This window comes from Panthera leo, chromosome D4 (genome assembly GCF_018350215.1).
Source record: "Panthera leo isolate Ple1 chromosome D4, P.leo_Ple1_pat1.1, whole genome shotgun sequence".
NCBI classification, from domain to species: Eukaryota; Metazoa; Chordata; class Mammalia; order Carnivora; family Felidae; genus Panthera; species Panthera leo.
Genome location: NC_056691.1, coordinates 55,478,915 through 55,489,990, shown reverse-complemented (window position 1 = coordinate 55,489,990; position 11,076 = coordinate 55,478,915).

Sequence of the window (11,076 nt, the reverse complement as noted above, 5' to 3'; positions counted from 1 at the left end):
CCAGGGATGGCTTCCCAGAGGAGGAGGCAGAGCAGAGTTGGGGACAAGAGTTGTCCCTTCTGGGATTGGTTGCTGCGCTTTGTAGTTTGAGGAGATGGAGGCAAGGAGGCTGGGCTTTATTCTGGAGATGGGAACGTGGTGAGATGAGGCTTAGCAAGCCTGCCTGAGCTGCAGGGTGCAAGCTGCTGGGAAAGGGGGAGATTGGAGCCTGCAAGGGAGTGTGGTGAGAGGCAATAATCCAGGAGGAGCAGCAGATGGGAGGAAGGGGATTTGAGAAATACTGAGGTAGAGGCCATAAGACCTTGGGCTAGCACTGGGAGAAGGAGTGGGTAAGGATGCAGCAGGAGTCAGGGCTGACTTCAGTTTCTGGCTTGGGCCTGGGGCATTGGAGATGTGCCCCCTGTGAGTGTGCATGGGAGACAGACTGGTTTGGAGAGGAAGATAAGTTACATTGTGACATGTTGAATTTGAGTTGCCTATGAGACCTGGGGGCAAGAATTGTTTATCTTGAGCAAGTTACCCAACCTCTCTGGGCCTCTGTTTTCTCCTTTGTAAAATGGGTCTAATATAACTTACCATTTGCGTTGCTGTGAATATTCAATGAAATAAAACATGTACATTGTTGAGAATAGTGCTTGGCACGGAGTAAGTGCTCAATAAACAGGTGTGCCTTTTAATATTTTTAATATGGCCTGGAGTTCAGAAGAGAGTTCAAGACAAAAATGGGGAAGTCGTGGTTGTGTGGATATCATGGGGGCCATGGAATAGTGAAAGGAGGGTCAGTGAACAGTGTCCGGAAAGCATGGCTAGGAGGTGTGGAGAGGGCACCTGAAGAGGTCTGACTGAGGAGGGGTGCAATGTGGGTGATCAGGGGGCCCTGGAAACAAACCCAAATGTCCATCAGTAGGGGAGTGGATCCTTACCTTGCCGTATAGTCACATACAACAGAACATGATACATCAGTGAAAACTGAGGCACGACAGCTTTCTGTAACAACAAGGAAAAAGTGTGAAAGCATAAAAAGCAATACAGTAGACTATATACAGTATGACACCAGTTATATAATTGAAAAACAAACAAAAAGGAATGTATTCTTTGGGCATACATATGTGATTAAAACTACTTTAAACTAAAGAAGGGATGGGGATGCCTGGCTGGCTAAGTTGGTAGAGCGTGTGCCACTCTTGATCTTGGGGTTGTGAGTTTGAGCCCCATGTTGGGTGTAGAGATTACTTAAGATTTTAAAGTAAAGTAAAGTAAAGTAAAGTAAAGTAAAGTAATGTAAAGTAAAGATTACTTTAAGATTTTAATCTTAAAAAATAAAATAAAATCTTTAAGAAAAGGCGGGGTGTGAAAAGACAGCAGAGTGAAGAGCAGGGACCTATGAGGCGCTGTGATGCCCACCCCATCCCATGTTTACCTCCGACATCCAGAACTGTTTTCTGGTTCTGGATGTTGGAGGTAAATATATGGGTTTGTTATATGATTTTGTTTTATAACATATAACTGTGATATATATTCATTTGTAAGTATCATATATTTTAAAAGATGAATAGCCATAGGTGATAAGAAGTGATAGGTATGGAATGTGCTGATGACAGGGGGACCAGGGAGGAAGGGGAGGGGCTTGACCATATCTGACATCCCACAATGGGAAAAGTTGAGCCAGGGGACCAGGCCTGGGAGTGACCAGGGAAGGGACCACATCTGGAAGTCCCAGCCAGCTGCCTCCCTCTGTGACCCTGGATAAGCCTCTTACCCCTCTCTCAGCCTCAGTGGCCTTGTGAACATGGGGAGGGTAGCCTTTCTCATTCTTAGTATTCCAGAGTAGAGTGACCCTAAAGCCTCAGTCACAAGTGGGAGAAGCATATATGGGTCCCAGACTTCTGGCTCCCATTGTCCTATGCCCCTTACTGACCACTTCAGCCATTTGTCATCTTCATGTCCTTGGGAGGTGGCCTTGTAGGTAGGGCAGTCAGTGGGTCCATCAAGAACCTGCCTGCTGTCTACTGCTCTGCCACAGACATGACTAGGCCCAATGCCCATAATATGCTGTAGACTCTGATCCCAATGTCAGGCTTATATGAGCCCTGACAATGGTCACAGCATTTCTATGCACAGACCCCTTTCATTCTCTTGGCAGAAGTTGGGTGAAATTCTACAACATGCCAGATACCATTTTGGGGCAGAGGATACGGGCACAAAAAGAAACTTAAGTTCTTATTCTCAAAGAGCTGACATTCTGTGCAAAACATGGTATGTTAGTGATACATACTAATGAGGAAAAGCAGGAAAGAGGGATAGGAAGTGTGTGGGAATGGAAAGACCAAAGGCCTCCCTGAGGAGGTGACTTTGAGTAAAGACCTGAAGGGGGAGAGGGCGTGAGCCGTGTGGATACCCGGGAGAAGAGCATGCCAAGCTGCGGAAATAGCCACTGAAAGACCCTAAGGTGGGAGCATGGAGGGGCCACTGCTGGACTGGAGTGCAGAAAGGGAGGGAAGAGGAGCGGCAGATAAGATCAGGCAAGTAGGTAAGGTAAACCAAGGCAGGCCCAGGGCAGAGGTAGGGCCAAGGCTTGGGGCAGAGGCAAGGGACGTCTCTGGAGGAGAGAGGCAGGTCTCACTGCAGGCAGACAGGCAGGCAGGAAGGCAAGAGGTAGGATGGGATGGGGTGGGCATCACAGTGCCTTGTGGGTGCCTGCTCTTCACTCTGTTGTCTGTCTGTCACACACAACACACACACATGGACTCTCCAGTACTGGATGGCTGCAGGAGACACATCTGTTTAATGCTAGGAGCCAGGTTGGGATATGAGTCATGGAAGCCCTGTCTTCTCTCACAGGCCTTGGCCCAACACAGGCTTGCTGTGTGACCTGGACAGGACCTTTCCCCTCTCTGGGTCTCAGTTTCCCTATCTGTGCACTGAGGAGTGGATTTGTTGGTGTCTGGGGAGCCTCTCAGCTCTGACTTCTTCCAGTACTTTGAAGTCTCATGTCATGATCCCACTTTGCTTCTCCCCACCTCAACTCAGGCTGTGGTTGAAATGGGGACAGAGTAAGGTAGGAAGAACTCCCAGCCCCAGGCCAGGTCACTCCAGGGCTTTGCAAGTAAAGTTTGGTCCTCAGCCTAGTGGTCCTGGCTTTGGGAGAGCCCCTCACTCCCTGTCCTTGCCTGCTCTCCCACTCCCACTCACGACCCCCAAGGGACAGGCATCTACAGGCAGCACCGAGGTCTGGCTAGTCTGTCTCCTCCCTCAGATGGGAATCCTGCAGCCCAGAAAGAGAAAGGAGCAGCCATCTCGGGCCAGGCTGGGGTGCTGATGACGAGTGGGAGGAGGCTATGGCTACTCAGAGCTGTGCAGTCTGACCGTGGCAAGGTACCTACCTCTATGCTGAACCTGAAGTGGGGAAGAGGTATGACCTAACCCTCCTGGGTGCTGCAGGGCCTGTACTGTGGAACCTAAGAACACAATGAGGGCAGCCAGGCTGGATGCAAATGCTGGCTCTACCAGTCACAAGCTGTATGACTTTAGGTAAGACAGGATAATAATAGCTCCCACCTCACAAGGCTGCTAGGATGATAAAATAAGCTATGCCTGGCATGTGGGCAGTGTATTCGCTCTATATTCTCTTGTGGTCCTCACATCATCATGCCCATCTTACATCCAAGGAAACTGAGGCCTAGGGAGATTGGCTTGGTAAGGGGTAGACAGTAGGGATTTTAGTCCTTACCAATATGACCTTGGCTAGTTTTTTTTTTTTTTTTTTTTTTTTTTTGTTTCTGAATTGTGAAATATATCCTATAAGCATGCATATGTAACATACAGGTACAGTGAAAATAACACTCAAAAAACAAAGACCCCAAATGAACAAATAACCCCAAACACTCAAGTGGCCCCCACTAAGCTTTGGCATGTTATTGAACCTCTCTGGGCCTCACTCTCCACGTCTGTAAAATGGGGATAATGAGGCTCAGAGGAGTGAGGTGCTTCAGGTTTGGGTTTTGCCATTGGCATTTTGCTGTGATGAAGCAAGGTGAAGAAGAGTTTGCCAGAACTCATGGTTTCCCCTTATGTCTGTGCTCAGGAGTCAAGGCAGTGGGTGGGTGCTGGAGGGTGTGTACAAGGGCTTCTGGAGGGGATGCCCTATGCTGTGGCCCGGTAGGGGGTGTAGAAGCTCAGAGGCTGGGTCAGGGGCAGAGAGACAAGACACATAGCTCAGAGCCAAGTACACCCAGGCACATGGATGAGGCCATAAATCTGGAACTGAGCCTTTGAGTCCTCCAGGGACCCAACCAAACCCCTGTTGGCTGATAAGGATTCCTCAGGTAGGGGTCACAACAGGCCCTTGGAACAGCCCAGCTAAGGCCAGGAAGAATGTGTTCTTGTCCTCCCCACTCCCCCAGATCCCCTACCTCTATCCTGGTCAAGGTCAAGGACAGGGAGAAGATGAATTCCTAAGAGAGACTCAGTGTTGGGGCAGGGGAAATTGGAAGGTGGTGGATATACCAGGAGAGTTTGGAAGTTGGACATGCTGAACTGGAGGTGCTTGTGGGACACCCTGGGATAGACAGGCCTGGGCTAGAGATACAGCCCAGGGTGGCATGTGATGGCTTGCAGATGGATTAAATGGCCCAGGGATAGACGATGGAGTCCTGGAAAGCACCCATGTTTAAGAGATGGCTAGAGGGGAGGAGGCAGCCAAGGCCCATGATCTCCTCTGGCTCCAGGAACCCAAATACTCTGGGTATTAATTGACTCCAACCCGGGGCCCAGTCCTTTCTCTCAGAAGGTTCAGATGGGCCAGGGCAAGCAAGAGAAGCCCAGACTCTCCTAGGCAACCAGTAGGAAAACTCCAGAGACCACCATCACATAGGACTTCCCTATAGCTCTGAGTCCTGCAACTTCAACTCCCTGCTCTGGCTCTGGAAATGTCTGATTCCTGCCCTGTCCTCAGCTCCCTGCCCTGTAGATGACAGGATGCCCAGGGCACAGTCCCTGGACCTCTTCTCTTTCAACTTCCCTTCCAACATGACCTTACCAGCCTGTAAATACCATTATATGCTCACAGCTCCCCAAATTAGATCTCCTGTCCAATCCTATGTACAACCACCCACTGGACAGATTTTCATCCCTCAAGGCTGTTTCTCCCACACTCTTTCCTATCTTAGTAAATAGCAAATTCAATCTTCCCAATGCTGAGGCCAAAATCTTTGAAGTCATCCTTGAGCCCCTTCTCTCTCACACCCCACCCACATCCTAGCTGTTAGCAAACCCTATAGGTTGTTACCTGCAAAATACATTTAGAATCCAACCACTTTTCATCACCCCGCTACTGTCACCCAGGTTTGAGCCACCATTACCTCTCTTAGATTACAGACAGAGTGGTCTTCTGATCATCTCCCAGTCTGTCTTTTTGCTCTGTGTCACCCCTATGGTCTAGTCTCAATACAGCAGTTGGAGTGATCCTTTCAAAAAATAAGCCAAATTGTATCACTCACTCCTCTGCCTAAAGACTTCCAGTGGCCTCCAGGCCCCTGCTTCTCTCTCCCTATTCATTCTCCCACAGCTGATGGCTTTGCTGCTCTTTCAAGGTACATGATGTTTCCACCACCGAGCCTTTGCAATGGCGGTTTCCTCTGCCTGCGACATTCTTCTTCAGATATCTGCATGACTTAGATTTTCCTCCTGTGCTTACGTTGTGTATGCAAACAAACAGAAAACAGTATTAAAAAAACAAACAGGGGGCGCCTGGGTGGCTCAGTCGGTTGAGCGTCCAACTTCGGCTTGGGTCGTGATCTCAAGGTTTGTGGGTTCGAGCCCCGTGTCGGGGTCTGTGCTGACAGCTCAGAGCCTGGAACCTGCTTCGGATTCTGTGTCTTCTTCTTTCTCTGCCCCTCACCTACTTGTGCTCTGTCTCTCTCTCTCTCAAAAATAAATAAATGTAAAAAAAAAATTTAAAAATCGGAAAGGTTATAAGTTTTAAAGATACTTGGGTGGCTCAGTCAGTTAAGTGTGGGACTCTTGATTTCAGCTCAGGTCATGATCCCATGGTTTGTGAGTTTGAACTCCGTGTTGGGCTCTTTGACAATGTAAAGCCTGCTTGGGATTCTCTCTCCCTTTCTCTCTGCCCCTCCCCCACATGCTCTCTCTCTCTCAAAATAAACTTAAAAAAAAAATTGGGGCATCTGGGTGGCTCAGTTGGTTGAGTGTCCAACTTCGGCTCAGGTCATGATCTCGTGGTTCTGTGTTCGAGCCCTGCATTGGGCTCTGTGCTTAAAGCTCAGAGCCTGGAGCCTGCTTCAGATTCTGTGTCTCCTTCTCTCTCTGCCCCTCCCTGGCTCGCACTCTGTCTCTCTCTCAAAAATAAATAAACATTGGGGCGCCTGAGTGGCTCAGTCAGTTAAGCGTCCAGCTTCAGCTCAGGTCATGATCTCGCAGTCCATGAGTTTGAGTGTCAGGCTTTGTGCTGATAGCTCGGAGCCTGGAGACCGCTTCAGATTCTCTCTCTCTGACCCTTCCCCGCTCACACTCCATCTCTCTCTCTCTCAAAAATAAATAAACATTAAAAATACATAAATAAACATAAAAAAATGAAGATACTGGTTATAAACTACTAACAAGTTTTAAGTAAAAGCTTTTTTTGAGGCAAAGTGTAAGCACTATCCCATCCCAGCCCCAGGCTCCTGGTTTGGGGATACATACTGCTCCCTAGTGGCCATCCTAGGAAAAAGTCCCATCATCTGGGGATTGCTGGGTGTTCTCTACATTGGGACACAGTATAAGCTTTTCTTCCACCTGTCCTGACCTGCCAGACAACGCAGTCCCAGGGACTCCAAGGTAATGTGTGTGAACTGTCCCTGTTCTGTATATAGTAGAGGACACAGGTTTTGTGTCTGACTTTATAGGAACTTCAGATCCCCAGTAATTCATTGAGTGATCTTGGGCAAGTGACCTAATTTCAACCTTTAGTTTCTCCATTGGTAAAATAGATAGTAAGAATATATGCTGCAAGGGGCTTTGAGGATTAAGAGATGAGCACGGTGCTTGGTGCATATTAAGTGCTCAAAAGCTGTTATCTACTATCAGAAGAGACTTTTGAGAAGGAGTGGGTGCATGAGTACTTCAGACTCCTTCACCACTGTGTCAAGCCTGGGGTGGGCAGGGGTGGAGGTAGTAGAAGCGGGGGAGGTGACTGAAAGCCCCAGCTGTTGCCAGAGAGGCTTCACAACTGCTCTGTTCCTTCCCCCAAATGGGCTATCCTCTGGGGGATGGTCCTGGGATAGGCTCAACGCTCGACTGCACTGACAGAATATCCCAGCCTCTCAGATCCTGTCTACCCACTAGCCTTCCAATGGCTTCAGGTAGCATGTGGGCTGAAACTATTCCCGACCTGACAGATGGGGAAACCAATGCCCAGACAATGGAAGCAAACTGCTCAGGGTTCACAGAGTGAGTTGAGGCAGCCAACTGGGTGTCCTAGCAGTTTAGCCAGGTTCTGTGTAGCCACGCTGTGCCTTATAAAGAGCAACCACATGAAGCCTGGGGGGCTGAGGGCAGCTTGGGCTACTGGGAAGGACTCCAAAGGAATTTTGTTTGGGGAAGACAGTTGCCTTTTCCTTGAAGACTCAGACCCCTCCCGGCCTAGGGGCAGTTCTAGGCTGGGAAACCCAAAGCCTGGATTCCAGTCTTGGTCTGGCTCACATTGAGTGTGAGACATGGAGCCTTTCCCCTCTGGGGTAGGCCTTTGTAGACTGAGGGGTTAGGCTAGCTTAGAGCTTTCCCTGGAGATTTGTGAGCTCTACAAGGCCATTAGAGATAGTATGGGACATCTGTGTCGAGGCCACGTAGTGAGCTTGCGAGGGAGAAATTTCTCAGTAGGTATTACAGGACATAGGAGAGGACTGATAAGGTAGGCCGGTCTGTGAAGGTGGCCAGGCATTCCCTCCCTAATTTTAGAAGGGAAGGCACATTGGTAGGTTCTCCTTAGAAAACAAGGTCTCTAGGGTTTCAGGCAAGAAGCAAGAAGGCTGACACCATGTGGGAAGGACGCTACCCCTCCAAACGTAAATCACAGGACCCACTCTGTGAGATTTTGAACCTCTTACAAGACTGACATTCCTTCTTCCCCTCCCCTGGTCTGTTCTCTGGCCTGTCCAGGACAGGATCCAGAGCTGCTTCACACAGACCCTGCATTCAGGAGGGCCACTTTCATCTCCAATCCTGGATACAACCTCCCACTGCATGTCAGGCAGGCACCACTGCTGAAAGGAGCCAGCCCTGCCAGACAAGCCAGAGGGAATTCCAGAGATAAGAACTTGGGTCTCTGAAAAGCTCTGGCCCCATAAAGACTCTCCTGCCAAAGAAGAGGGTAGGGTTGGAAGGGGGAGGAATGAGATCACCTGATTTTCAGGGAGCAATAGTATGGGGTCACGGTGCCCACAGGATTTAGTCCCTGCTCATGTCCAAGGCCAGTGCTCAGTGGAGAATCCACCAAACCCATGAGAAGCAGCTTCCCCTTGCTGAGGGGGGCCAGGGGTCCCTTTGGTGATCCGAGGGGTGCTAGCTACCTGCCGGCACTCAGCATCCTATCTGACCTCCTGAATCTCTTCCCTTTGCAGCACCACCCCCCAGCATCCTCATCTTCTCATGTGGATAACTCCTATAGCTCTTGGCTGGGCCTCTCGCCTCAATGTTAAACCTCCAATCCCTTCTACACACTGTCTGAGACACTGCTCTAGAACAGGGTGTGGGCAAACTAAGGTCCTTAGGCAAATCCATCCTGCTGCCTGTTTTTGTCCAACTCATGAGCTAAGAATGGTTTTCTAATTTTTACATAGCTGGAAAAAAATGACATTATTTTGTGCCATGTAAAAATTATATGAAATTCTGATTTCAGTGTCTATAAAATAAGGTGTTACTAGAACAGAGTCAGGCTCATTCGCTTATGTATTGTTTGTGGCCGCTTTCATATCACAATGGCAGAGTTGGGTAGCTGTAACAGAAACTCTTAAGACTCAGAAAGCCTATAATATTTCCTATCTGGACCTTTACTGTCACTCTCTGCTTAGGACCCTCCAGTGGCTCTTTGTGGCTCTCCACAGCTGACCCCTTTCTTTCTACCTCTCCAGCCTCATCACATGTCCTTCTAGCTGACTGCCCACTCTGGACGATTCACCTTTCCTCATTCGCACTGCAAGCCACATCATGCCATTTACCTTCGCTTGGCATGCCTCTCTTCTCCAAATGACAGTCTACCATCTTAAGACTCAGCCCAAAAACTTCCTCCCATTTCCCTTCTCCCAACCACAAGAGCTAACCCATTCCTACTTCCAATATCACAGGAGCCTCTTATAGCTCCCCTTAACTTTTAATAACAGACTAATGACCTGTTTGTGCCAGACCAACCAATTCCATTATAAATATGTGTTCAGGGATGTGATCTCTGGGGCATTACTAACTGAAAGAATAGACCACAGCCCTAGCACAGGGCTGCATGGGGTAGGCACATAAGCCTACCAGAAGGTAGGCCTGTTTAGCATTCTATACTTTTTACTTGGCTAATAGTATGGAGGAAGAAGCAGCTTATATATTTTCCAGATACCAAGTATTTTTTTAAAAAGTAAACTCTATACCCTACGTGGGGTTGGAACTCACGACCCTGAGATTAAGAGTCAGATGCTCTACCAACTGAGAAAGCCAGGCGCCCCCAAGTATCATTTATATAAACTTCCAGCACCTATGATAGATCAAGCACCTCCATGTGTCTTAGCTCATTTAATCCTCACAACAACCTGGTAAGGCAGGTGATACCTCCATTCCACCAAGCAGCGAGTTATGTGGCAGAGCTGGCGTCTAAAATCAGGTCTCCTGCCTCCTGAATTCTGAGATGCTCTCCATATGCAGTTCACCCATTGAACCACTGCTTCAGAGATGTAACAGGTGCTTGTGGGCTTCTTGTGTTTGGGGCTACTGACCCTGTGCTAAATGGGTCCAGGTAGAGGTGGTTTTGTAGTTTTCCATCTCTTCCCTCCAGTTGCTTCTTCTGCTCCTGTACTTGCTGCCTCTCAAGGCAGATTGTCTGGGTCAGGACCAAAGGGTGACCCTGCTCTTCCTATGAAAACTAAGTGCCAGTTTTGTGACGTCACTTCTGAAATCTTCTGTTGTTCTGGGGCTCGTGGCTTGCTCTGGAGAAAGTTGTTGGGAAGTCTGGCCTCCAAGCTGGAGGGGTGCCAAGGCCAGAGAGGGCCAAACTAATGTAACTGTCAGTGCACCTGCCTTAATGGAGACTCAAGAGTGCCTCCAGAGGGCTGCTGGGATAAGCCCTGGACTGTCCACATACTTTTGTGTATATTCAAACAGAAGTCCAGAGCTCAGAGACCGGGAGAGCCAATATAGCTGCTGCAGACCTGGGAGAAAGCAACACAGGAAAGGTAAATCCACCTGAGACTCTTTCTCAACCAGAAAGGAATTAGGGCTACACTGCTCAGTGCACAGAGGCCACACTGAACTTGGCAGCATGAGGAGTTTGCTCTACGTCCTCTTCTGTCATGGCAGATAAAGCTAACCTGTCACCAGACAAGCTCAGAGATGTGGCATGAGCCACACCCCTGGACTTTAGAAAATGGAGTTCTGTAAAGCACCCTGATCCCTCTCCTAGGTCTAGAACTGATGGCACTGAGGATCTCCAAGTCCCATAAGTTCAGCCAGATAGACCTAGGAGAGTTTTTGGCAAAAGACTCAGATAAGATAGCTGGGTTTAACACAATGTGTGATTCTGGATATGGTGTACCAACTCAATGTTTGGTATTCTGGACTGAGAAGCTCACTTGTGTCTTTCCAAAGATTGTGATCAGTTTGGATTAATCCAAAAAGTGAGGTGCAGTTGATGTTGCAGACATTTTTACGAGGAGGAGGGATAACTGGGACAACTGAGGCTATGACTAAGTGCTGCTTTGAGGCTAAAATTCTGGTTTGTCCAAATCAAACCCAATATTCCCCAGCCCTCCGAGCAATCACGGTGATGGTGGAGCCTCTGCAAATACATGACCGAATCACTAGTGACCATCCAGTCAGATC